Genomic DNA, 12,692 nt, shown 5'->3' on the forward strand with positions numbered 1-12,692 from the left:
ACTACAGCTTTTTTTTGAGAATTAAAATACAATTAAAATCACCATAGCAACACACTGACCTTAATTAGTTCATTCAGCAAATGATTAGCACCTAATTGCTGTGTGCCTACCTTAGCTAATTTGGATGTATCTGAAAAGCTTTGATCATCAGCAGATAAAGGTTTGCTGTAATTAATACGCAGTGGGATAGTTGGTCATCTCAGCAGACATTCATTTAATTCCTAGCACCCACATGGTAGTTCACTCCCACCTGGATGCCCAGTTCCAGGGAATCTGATGACCTCGGGGCACCATGGGCACCAGGTGCACACTTGGTACACAGTCGTGCATACAGGCAAAATACTTATAAACAAAATAAAAACAGTAATACAATAAAACAGTGATGTACTGGATAGCTTTTTATCACGTAGGCTAGAGTCATCTGGGAGGCGGGAACCTCAGTAGAGAAAATGTCTCCCTCAGACTGGTCTTTTGGTGTAGGAGGTCCTTCTGTCTATGTGTTGCTTTTATTGGTTAATGAATAAAGAAACTGGCTTGGCCTGATAGGGCAGAACTTAGGTGGGTGGGGCAAACTAAGTTGAATGCCAGACAGAGATGGTAAAGATCCTTTAGTGTGTTGGCTACCCACTCTACTGTGGGGACACAGACAGATGTGAGCCTGTTCCACCTGGTCTTGTAGTGGTAGGAGCAGCGGGCTATGTCCCCAGCACCCGGCTGCCCCCACGGCTAGCTTTACCCGAAATAATTACACGGACACTGTAGTCTTTTAAACACTGCTTGGCCCATTTCTATCTAGCCTCTTCTAGGCTAATTCTCACATATTAATTTAGCCCATTTCTAATCATCTGTGTTGCACCCCAAGGTGCGCTTACCAGGAAGATTCTAGCCTACGTCCATCCTGGGTCGGAGCTGAATCGCGTCTGTCTGGGAGAGTGGAGCATGGCGTCTCTGTCTGAGGCGTCTTACCTCACTTCCTCTTCCTCCCAGCATTTTTGTTCTGTTTACTCCACCCACCTATGTTCCAAGCTATGAGCCCAAGCAGTTTGTTTATTACTTAACCAATGAAATCAACAGATTGATATATGACACTCCCACATCATGGTCTGAAGGTCAGAGAGTTTGAGCTAATTTTTGCTCTTTCAAAGTTGTTGACAACAAGTCCAAGTACAAGATATCCTGACCTAGGGTGTGGTTACTTGGTGTTTTGGACATTAAGATGGCTGATAGAGGTGGATCTGCTCCATCCTGACCAAAGGTCAGAGAATTCAAGCATACTCCTGTGCTCCTTCATTTAAAACAGGAAGTTTGACATAGGGAGTGACTGCCCACAGGGTACTTGGTCTAGGGTATATTCACTGCATATCCTGTCCCAAGCATCAAATACCTTTACTCAGGATATGGTTGATGTCTCAAGTATTCAAGCAAGTAATTGTTCTGATTGTCCTTTGTGTCATGTTAAAACAGTCTTTTGCCTTCTTCTCCAGGCTTTTGTATTGGGGTATAAAAGTGTATGGAAAATAAACGCAGGTGAATCCAGCATTTAGCATTCACTAATCTGTCCTCCTGGTACTATCCTATGTCTCCGCATTTCTTTCATATCTCTGTTCCTTCTACCTAATGTTTCTAATCTTCACACCCCTACCCTGGAATATATAAACTCACTGTGGCTAGGACTGTGGCAGAAGTCACCCCGGAAGGTGATTTAGGAGGCTCTACCAGCACCTTTGGGCTCTCTTTGTCACCAAAACCCACAAAAAAAGTAAAAAAAAAAAAAAAAAAAAGAATACATAGGAATACATGTGATATTTATATCAGCATTATTCATAGTTGAATAATAGTCCCCATAGAGAAATAATTCAATCAATTTTTATCACACAGTATCTTCAGCCATTAAAAAAAATTAATCACAATCAAACCAGTTAGTCAGGAATTCTTTTTTTTTTTTTTTTTTTTTTTTTTCGAGACAGGGTTTCTCTGTGGTTTTGGAGCCTGTCCTGGAACTAGCTCTTGTAGACTAGTCAGGAATTCTTTGGAGCATTATTGCCATGTGGGTGCTGGGAATTGAACCAGGGTCCTCTGGAAGAGCAGTCAGTGCCCTTGACCATTGAGCTACTTTTCTAGCCCTAATAAAGATTAAGACTGGAGAAACGGCTCGGCCATTTTTTTTTTAGCATACTGTAAGAAGAAAGAGAAGTTGGCAGAAAAGAAGGAAGGAGATAGGGGATAGAGACAGAGAGAAAGGAGGTGCTGTATCTGAACCTTGTTCCAGATGAATTATTCCCTAGCAGGTGGTACCCTGTTGGGAGGCTATGGGACCCAGCTGGTAGAGTGTCTCGAGGACGGGACCTCTGAAGGTTGTACTGAGTCCCATTGGCTCCGACTCCACTCGCTGTTCAGTTTGCTCGCCTGTTGTCATGGGCACAGTCTTCACCATGTCCTCCTGCCATCGTGTTCTTTCTCAGACCTGCAGTTCTGATAAAGTGATACGGGTCTGATACAGCGACTGTCTTACTAGGTATTACTATTGCTGTGGTGAAGCGCCGTGGCCAAAATAACTTGGGGAGAAAAGGGTTTATTTGGCTTACATATCCCAAGTCACAGTCTGTTGAGGGAAATCAGGACGGGCATGGCAAGAACCTGGAGGCAGGTGCTGACGTAGAGGTCATGGAGGGTACAGGAGCTGATCTAGAGGTTAGGGAGGGGAGCCGCTTACCCGCCTGCTTCCTATGGTTTGTTCACTGTTTTCCTACAGAACCCAGGACCACCAGGACCGCCAGCCCAGGGGTGGTCCCACCACAGTGGGTTGGGCCCTCCCCCATTGGTCACTAATTAAGAAAATTCCCTCCATGTTTGTCTGCTTCAGCCTGGTCTCACGGAGGCATTTTCTCAGTTGAGGTTCCCTCCTTCTCTCCTCTCAGATGACTATAGCAGATGTCATGTTGATGCAAAACTAGCCAGCACAGTTACAGACACACACGCACACGCACGCACGCACGCACACTCCTCAGAAGCCATAAGGTAGAGTAAATCCTTCCTGTCCTGAGTCCTCTGTCAGGTAGGTATTCTGAAAGTAACTAATTCAGAAGTGAAGGAGACAAACAGATGCTGTCCAATAGTTTTCTCCAGATTGAAATATTCCATCCTGCAGGGAACTCCTTAATCAGGATGGTAAACAACTCAAAATAGCTTCAGGAAGTCCCTGAAACTGACCAGATTCACCAGGCCCCTCCCCTCCAGAGTAAGCCGTAAAGGATGAGTATCCATCCAAGACTAGTGAAACACAACAGCCTAAAAGACTCTCAGAGAAGCCGAGCCACATAGAAGACACAGACACACAAAGCTGCAAAAAGAAAAAAGTATTCTTAGAACAGATCAACTTCCTGGAAGAAGCAGAGACCAGCAGAGCAGCTCGAAAGAGGTTTAGACCAACTGAGGCACCCAGAAAGGACACTGTCCAACCTGTTGTGTGCCTGCAGGCCGTGCAGTGTGCTCCAGGTTCCCAGCTTTTGTGAATCACCACCAATGCAGGCGTGGACCTTGGTGATGCAGCTGTCTTTGGGTCATTTCTGCTCCTGTAAGTAACCCCGCACCCATATTGCTGTAAGGAACCCCAGGAAAACTCACTGGTTCACCAAGTTGGACTTTGGTGATATCCGTACTTTGGTCTGTCATGGGTTCCCTGTCTGGGGTGAGTGGATCTGTGTTGTGTCTCCCCAGGAAGTCTTGTCACACAATAGCAGGGAAGGAGAGAGAGAGAGAGAGAGAGAGAGAGATAGAGAGAGAGAGAGGAGGGAGGGAGAGAGAGAGGGGAGGGAGGGAGAGAGAGAGAGAAACAAATTCTTGAAAGTCAGCACATGCGGTGTGGTCTTCATTTGCATTCTCTTCTTGGAATAGAAGAAGCAGAATAAAACCTCGCTGGCCAAGGCAAGCTTCCCTTCCTTTGCCTTCCTTGGCCTTTCCTTCCTCATGGTTCTGGTAGCTGTTACCTGTCAGCAATTATTTTCCACCCGGCATGCTATGCTGGGAGAGTCTGTTCGTCTGTCCGTCCTTCCTTCCCTTTCTTTTCCATTTTCCCACCCTATTAAACAAACATCGGCGCTCTGAATTTCTTTATGGCTCGTTTGTCAGGCTTCACTCTTGCCCCAGAAAGAGAAAATTATGTGATCATTTTACTGAGCTTGGCACTTTAATGCACCAGCCAACTTTTTTTTTTAACTACCTCCATATTTTAAAATATTCTAATTCCATGAAAAAAAAAAAGTGATCTTTGGTAGCCACAATTCTCTAAACTCTTTGAGGCTTGACACACTGGGAGGAGAAGCAGTACTCAATGACATGCGAAAGAGTGGGACCAAGTCTTCAAAACTCTGCTGAGTCCTGTTCCCGTGGGGGCGAAAGGGTGCCTGTGGTGGAGCCGGCCTTCTGCAAGCTGCTTCAATCAGTTTTCTAGCTACCCTCCATCCTCAGCCTTGTCTCCTGTGAGGCCATTTCCTCCCCACAAAGGGCCACTATTGGAGAGATGGTTCAGTGACTAAGCACTTTATTGCTCTTGCAGAGGGACCTGGCTTGGTTCCTAGCACACCCTACTGCCTGGAACTCTAGTTCCAGGGGATCTGATGCCCCCTTCTGCTCTCTGTGGGACCCTGCATGCATGCAGCACACATATACTCAAGCAAACACTCATATACATAAAATAAAAATAATAAATCTTTGTATTTCTTCGAGACAGGGTTTCTCTGTGTAGCCTTGGCTGACCTAGAACTCGCCCTGTAGACTAGGCTGGTTTCGAACTCACAGAGATCTGCCTGCCTCTGTCTCCTGAGTGCTGGGATTGAAGGCGTGTGCAACCACCGCCTGGCAAAATAATAAATCTTTTTTTTTTTTAAGTCTTAGGAACTTTGAAAACCCACCTAATTTTTTTTATTGGTACATCACTTCTTATCTTTGTTGATGATTTATCTTTATTGGCAAGTGCACATTTTACATTAACTAACACTTAAGGTAAGTGCCCCCTTTAAATGACTCCTTTCAAAGCTAAATGTGCCAGATGGGTCTTAGAGATCACTGCATTTGCTTCCAGGGAGAATGCTTGAGAACTAATCTTTTATAATTTGTCCTTAAAAAGAAAACGCACGCATGCGTGCGTACACACACACACACACACACACACACACACACACACACACACAGGCTTTTGTGAGGGTCCTGCCTGTTTAGAAACTGTACTTAGCATGCTGCCAAGAACAGCTCTGCTCCTACAGAGGTAGGTGATTATGGGAAAGTAATTTTTAGAATGGCCACATTAAACAACAGCGAGAAAAGACTCCCTGGTGAAATTTGTCACTTCGTGTGACCTTCCTTAATCTAAATTTCAGAGGTGTTAATGTACCAATCAGAACAGCTCTGGAGGCCTAATTTGCATAATGACGCCTGAGCGCTTTGGAGATAACTGGATTGTGAGGTCAGTTGTGTCCCAGGGATTCAGCAGGCAGCTTCTGTGCCCTTGGATGCTCACTCTTGAAGAAGACTCTACCTTCACGTAGGGTTCTTATTTTTGAACATGCGCAGTCCTGCAAACATCCGCTCTAGTTGAAAATGATTGCTGTTTATCATTATGTATGACCTTCCTGCGGTGCTGCCGACCAAGCCCTGCCTTCTAAGGGGTTTGCTCGTGACTGAGGGAAGCACCGTGGGAGGGTTGGAGGAGGCGGTGCTCTCCGGAACCCAGAAGCCCTACCTATGCGGGGAGGCCCCTTTATCGTTCATCTTTCTTTTCTATACCGCCTTCTCCCTAACTCTCTAGTCTGTGGCCCTGCCCTGAGGTGACGTGGAAACCGGTTCTGGAATGTGGACTCACACTGCCTCTCTCTGGAGGGAAGCATTCCCTGATGGTTGCTGTGAGGAACACAGACCCTATTAGGTGGGGTGTGGGGGTGCTCGATGCCTCCTGGTCCTCTGGCAGCCATTGCCGGGCTCCCTCTTTCCCTGCGTTCATCTCCGAGCTGTTCTTACCTCTGCTCTGTCCACCCTCGCTGCTTCCAGAAACAACTTCCAGCTGTCCTGACGTGGAAGTCGTTCTGCATGTTACCGTGACAGCGTCATTCTGCCTGGTCCATGTTGTACCTCTCAAGGTGTCCCGGTACCCCAGTTCTAGTCAGTTGGAGAGGAAAATGGGTTTCCGCAATTCCTCTTCCTTAATTAAGGTAGGAGCCTTAAGAGGAAGACCGCATGCAGAGAGGCCAACTCCAAGCCCAGGCAGAACCCGAGGAGCAAAAGGAGGTTGGACTCATTGTGCTTTACCCGGCACTTCTTGGTACAGCCTTGCCAGTGGCCACAGTCTCTGACCATCTGTAACAGTGAAGTGTAAAACACTTACAACGCACCCAGTGTTTTAAAAACGCACAAACACACACATGCATACTCACACAGTGTACAGACATTCGCCCAAGCATACACATCCACATCAAATAAACATTAAAAAAGGTTAAAACTGCACATGATGTTGAGGTAACAACTTGCACATGATGTTGAGGTAACAACTTGCACCCACTAACGCGGGCACCCCTCCAAAAGTGACGATGATATATGTTGCCGTTGATGAGGGCAACGAGAAACCAGAATCCTCAGGCTTAGCTGGCAGGAGCCTAAAAGAGCACCGTGACTTTGGAAATTAGCTGGGCGATTGGTTAAAAGCACCAAGCACGAATGAATTGCCTGACTTTGCAAGTCCACGGCTGAGAACCTTACCAGAAATTCAGTTCCACCAGGGCAACTCTTGTGTTTTTCTACCAGATTCTAATGTTAAATGCAAGTTAGCAGCCTGGCCTGAAGGGGGAGCATTAAATAACAGCTATTGAGTTTTGACACCATCATGCCCTTGGGTCTGGCTGATTTGAAATCATCGTGCCCTTGGGTCTGGCTGCTCATAGTCTTTGTCACCAAGAGGCCAGAGCCCTGCATGGAGGGCTCTGAAGGGGTCACAGGATGAGACCCATTCTGGGCTGATGGCTCCTCTTTCTCCAGCCAGGCGATGTGTGCCCCACCCTTCCTAACTCATCCTGAGACTGCGGGAGCCGGCACTGGGTACAGCTGTGCAGGATTGTGGCACATTTTTAAGATGGTGAGAGTCACAGCTCATACAAACCAGAAGTCCTTTGCTGCGTCTCTGCTTTCCACTGACGTGACCAGAGCTCGCCCCCCTCTTCTCTTTATCCTGTACTAAATTGTTTCTAACAATTCCATGTATTGTTTTCATGTTGTGCTGAGCCCTGTACATCAGCATAGTCTTGTCACTTTCTGCCTGGCGGCCTCCCACCGCCGCACCCTTAATGGCCACCTTTGAACTTGTGCTTGGGGTTTTTTTTTGTTACAAAGAAGCAAGAAGTGGCAGGAGACCCAGAAATACTGAATTCTCAGTTGCCTCTCCATCAGTCTCCCCCACTAGGAGTTGAGAAGTACCCAGGAGCAATTGGGAACCCAATAGCGATGCCATTGGCAGCTGTTCCAATGAGGGCTGTAGAAAAAGTCAGGGGTCCCACTCCGAGTCCCAATCTTAAGACTAGCCACGCCCAGACTTGCCACCGTGTGGAGCTTGGAGGGGGAGGGGCGGTGTCCTCCAGAATCCACTTGCTTGCAGGCTGAGGTACTTAATGATCAATTTTCTCTCAGCTGCCCACACCCCTACCGCTTCCTAAAACCTGAATTCATCAGGGAGCTGCAGTCTGCAGTGTCTCTTTATGGAGATTATGTGCACATTATACTTAGTGTTCTGTGCTGTAGGAGACTCGGGCTCCTGTCTCAGAAAGAAAACTCCGAGACGTTTACTCGGGATGGTCGCCATGGCCCCTCTGGAGAGCAGCTTGCCGTCTCCACGAGGCAGCAGAACAAAGATTCAATTGCCGGGGTTTCTGTCCTGGATGCGTAATTTTAGGAGAGGTTTTTCGGTGCCTCAATTTATTCTTTAAAACGCAATAAGAGTAGGATTGGATTAATGCATAAATTATGTGTATGCCTAAACTATACAGATGTGGAGATAGTGGGTTTAGTACGTCTGCCGTGGGCGTATACAGGCAATTGTGGTCAGTTTTCCTTCACGGGGCCAAAACTTTCAGCCCCAGGGGCGCTTCCTACTTGCAGTGCCCACAAAGTCACCTTGAACAACCTATTTTTCACTCCTTGCCTAACGACTCTGGAATGTGGGAACTGGAGACACTGTTTGTTTAATACTCCCAAATCCTAGAACCGGAATTACGGCGTGTTCTTCTGCCTTCCCTGGGAAAGCAAGGCCCCCCACCCCTTCCTAGTGAGTTCCACAGCACAGAAGCCCTGTCCAGTGAGTCGCTGTGTGTCCATGTCCCCTGCTGGGTGTCTGCTTTGCCTCAAGCTGAGCACAGAACCGTAACTAGTTTGCCAGGTGGACAGGAACGGAGCCCTGTAGACCTTGGGGAAAATCAGAACAGTTTCTCAGCCTACGGAGTCTTCGCGCCCTGCAGCTGACACCTGCGTGCCTTTGAGAGGCTCCAGAGCGGGTTGGATGTTTCTATTCCTTCAGCCAGTAGCTGGGTATAAACACCACAGGGTTTATCCCAGAACTCCTCAGAACTGACAGAAAGCTGGGAATTTGCCACTTCCAAGTTGCTGTGGGATTGAGTGTCCTGCTGGCTTGGAAATAGGCTTGCCCTTGGTCTAACTCTGGTCACAACTGGACAGAGTTCGGTTCCACAAGCCTGAGACAAAGCAGACTCACAGAGTGTTCAGCACCCTAGGCCTTCCCAGAGCAAAGAGGCACGGGAGAGGAGTGACCTTGATCTGAAGGAGAAATACCTGGGAGGTTAGGGGAACTTGCTTTCTGGGTGTGGTTCTGGCTTCTGGGTGTGGTTCTGGCTTCTGGGCGTGTTTTGGAGGCTCTAGCCCTAATGAACGATTTAACTCAGTGATGGACTCGGCGATTGGATGGACTATTGAGTATTGAGCATCAGTGGAACTGTGGAAGGTGGGTTCTGGCTGAAGTTGGGGAGTGCCCTTTGAGTTGAGTTAACCCTGACCTCCTTCGGTTACATCTCCACTCCACCCAGAGGTGAGTGGCTCAGTCACCCCAGTCTGGGCATGACAGACTGAAAACTTTTGAGCCCAAAATAAAAAAAAAAATAAAAAACCCTCCTCCCCACAGGTTATTTCTGGCAGCTCCTTAATAGGGATGATAAAATTAACACACGAAGATGGGTCAGGTGGGACTGGGCTTCCAGGAAGTGCTCTTCTGATGTCAAGGCAGACACTCTCCTGTCCTGGAGTATTCTGGAAAAGGACAGCTTCCAGGCCTCCACGGAAGGAGGAGTTCCGGGGTGTGCAGGGTAGGACCACAGAAACGGTCCTGCCCATCCCAGATAGCATTGAAGACAAGGTCGTGTTCCCTTTCAGGCTGAGGCCTTTTTATGCTTGGCCTGTGATTTCAGGTTTCTCTTCCACGTGAAAATAGCACGTAGTTACCTGCAGATGCCAGAAACCCAAGTCACAGGAGACAAAGCCTCTGATTTCCTGCGAAGGGAAAAAAGGCTTAATTATGCAAATGAGTAGTGGAGCAGCTCATTCATATTAAAATGTCATCAGTCAGCTTCCCAGCTCGACAGCTCGACCGTTGATTGACACTGACTGGGGTGGGGAAAGCATTCTAGATCAGAGGGACTGGTGGCTGGGAAGAGGGAACCTCAGAAGAACAGCCTCCACCGGACTGACCACGGTCATGTTGGTGGGGCATTTTCTTGATTGCTGATTGATATAGAGAGGGCCCAGCTCATTGTGGGAGGCCCTGTCCCTTGGCTGTCTGAGCACGCCAGAAGGAGCCAGCCAGTAAACGGAGTCCCTCTGTTCTCTGCTTCCCGCTCCTGCCTTGAGTTCCTGCCTTGGCTTACCTGGATGACGGGCTGTAAACTGTGAGGTGAATTAAACCCTTTTTTCTGAAGTAGCTTTTGATCACACTGTCCATCACGGCAACAGAGAGCCTCCAGAGACACTCCAGAGAAACCTGTCTGACCTCGCTGAAAACCCGGGATCCCATTAGTGGGCTGGCAGGCAAGCCACGCCCATGTGCACCACCCACTTCCCAGGGCCCTTGGAGGGGCTGCTGCTTTAATCACGCCTGTGGGAAACAATGCGGTGCTGTTTCCTGTGAGATAAACCAGATTTGGGGAAATGAGTCAACGCTGGCCTATTGTGTGATTATCTATGTCAGGTGAGCCACACCCCTCTGATAAATAGGTGAAACTCAGTCTTCTCCAGAACTGGTGAACACGAGGCCTCTTATTCTGAAGACAGGGTGTACTTGGGCCTGAGATCCACATGGGCTTGGGTTCCCCTGGGCTCCTTCCCTCCAACTGCTGATAACCACTCCTACCCTGAGGTCAGTGGTAAGACAGGGCAGGCTGTGAGCAGCACCCTAGGTCAGGTTTGGGGCCTCTGAGCAAATGTGAGTTCTATCCCACATGGTGTGTTTGTCTTCTCCCAGCATGTTGAGCCTTGTCACCATGTTACTGTCTTCCTTCCCCCTTAATCCAGCCGGGCTAGCCAGTTACCTGGAACAAAGCCGCTATGCCTTAAGCCTTACTCAAGTGATGGGAGGAATAATTATCCCTTCGCAGAGATAATATACTCTTCCTTCCCAGGAAGCTTGGCCTCAGTGGACTGCTTATAGAACCGCTATGTTTCTGTTATGCCTCAGCTTGTGTGAGTACTCACTCAGAAAAATGTAATCTCTCTCTCTATATATATATATACTGGGCAAACCTTGACACTTGCATTCCTCACTCTTTCTCCAAGGCTCCTTCCCTTGCCTGTGGCTTTTGCTGATCACCAGCTCTCAGTGGTGGCCTGCTCTCTCATGCCTTGCATAGGTCAAAAGGTGTGGTTTTCTTTTTCCTCAGCCTCTTTTAGGCTATGCTGAGATTTACAGCTTGATTGGGGTGTTTTTTGTTGTAATTCTAATTAAATTGTTCTTGAGCTTCCTTCTGAGTCCTTTTTAAAGCTCTTTTATAAATAAGACTAAGAACCCAAGAGGAGACCCCCATTTTCCTGGTCACTTGTGTTATCTCAGGTGGAACATCCCAATGTTTCAGGTAAGAGAAGGAAACATCGAAGCTGATCAGTGGGAAATGTGTGTTTGAACCCCCAGAGCGGCTGCAGAGTTCTGAGAGGTTTAACTTTTGAATTAAAAACAGTCAGGGCTTGTTCTTTGGTCATTAGACAGAATAATTTCCTGTTAAGGTCTGGGGGAGGCGCCTGCTGACAGCTTCATGACTTAGCTTGCTTTCTGATTGGCTGGAGGACAAGGACAGTTTTCAGGAGCAGCCATTTTCCTGAACTGCTGTATGTCTTTTGTTTTGCCCCACAGGGATGGGCACTCAGCACATTGATTAAATGCCAGCTCTCATTCATGTAATCTTAGCAATTTTAGAGCAACAAAGGATGAGTGCTGAGGTAACAGGCATGCTGAATAGGTCTTTACCACACCCCCTCCTGCCTGTCCTGTCTGTAACTGGAACTTTCCACTGCCTGTTTCTTTCCTCAGTTTTTATCTCATTAATTACTTTTATGGCTTCTTGGTCACTTCCTCATTAGACAAAGTGCTGGTTAGATTTTATTTTTGTTTCATTATAGTTTTTACTTTTTGTCAACTTGCCACAAGCTAGGGTCATCTGCGGGAGGGAACTCAATTGAGAATCTGCCTCCATCAGGCTGGCCTGTAGGCAAGTCTGTGGGGACATTTTCTTGATCAGTGATTGATGTGGGTTTGCTCATGTTATGATTTTCATCTCTTCAAGAGACAAGCCACACCCTCCCTCCCCCATCCGCTGAGGCAGGCTGATCTTCAGCTTCCGGCCTGAGCTCGCTCTCTTTCCTTCTTTCTCTCGGAGAGGCAGCTTCGCTTCTGCCTCTCTCCCCATTTCTCCCCGCCCCCTTCTCTCTCTCCTCTTTCTGCTCAGGACCCACAGGAAAAATCCTAACAGCTCAGTCCACTGTGGGTGGTGTCACTCCCCGAGTTGGTGGTCCTGGGTACTATAAAAAAGCAGGATGAGCAAGCCATGAAAAGCAGTGAGCAGTGTTTTCTTCTCCATGACCTCTGCTTCAGTTCCTGCCTAGATTCTTGCCCTGACTTCCCCTGATGATGGGCTACCATGTGGGTCTTTGAGCCAGATGAACCCTCTCTTTCCCAAGTTGTTGGTCGTGGTGTTTATCACAGTAGTGAAATTAAGTAATATAGGCAGTACATTTTTATAAGGTGTTTGGTGGGTCACATGCTTTGCATGGATAGTTCCCAGTGGATGGACTAACTCAAGGCTCCTGTTTGTTTACAGCAAGTTTCCCCATATTTGAAAATTTTAGAAACAACCACAGTTGGCTTTTTGGAATAGCAGCTAATTCTCTTTTCTTTGCACTACTGGGTTGTGTTGAAGTTGTCAAAACTCAAAAGGGGAGGAAGTTAGGAGAGCCAGGCTGCTGGCGTGGACTTTAAATGTGTAACAGGCACTTGTGATACTGAGGGAGCCTGCGGCTGATTTGGGCTTTGATACGCTCATAGGCAGCACAGGGAGCCATATGTTCCCTCTGCTCTTTGAATCTGAGGGGCGGTGACACTCTCCGTCAGAGTTTTCATTTTATGACACTTGTCGTCATTATTCGTGGTCACATACCTGATTCCT

Source organism: Microtus oregoni, unplaced genomic scaffold (assembly GCF_018167655.1).
Source record: "Microtus oregoni isolate MIOR12 unplaced genomic scaffold, Mior012 000029F_ref0000214, whole genome shotgun sequence".
Classification (NCBI taxonomy): Eukaryota; Metazoa; Chordata; class Mammalia; order Rodentia; family Cricetidae; genus Microtus; species Microtus oregoni.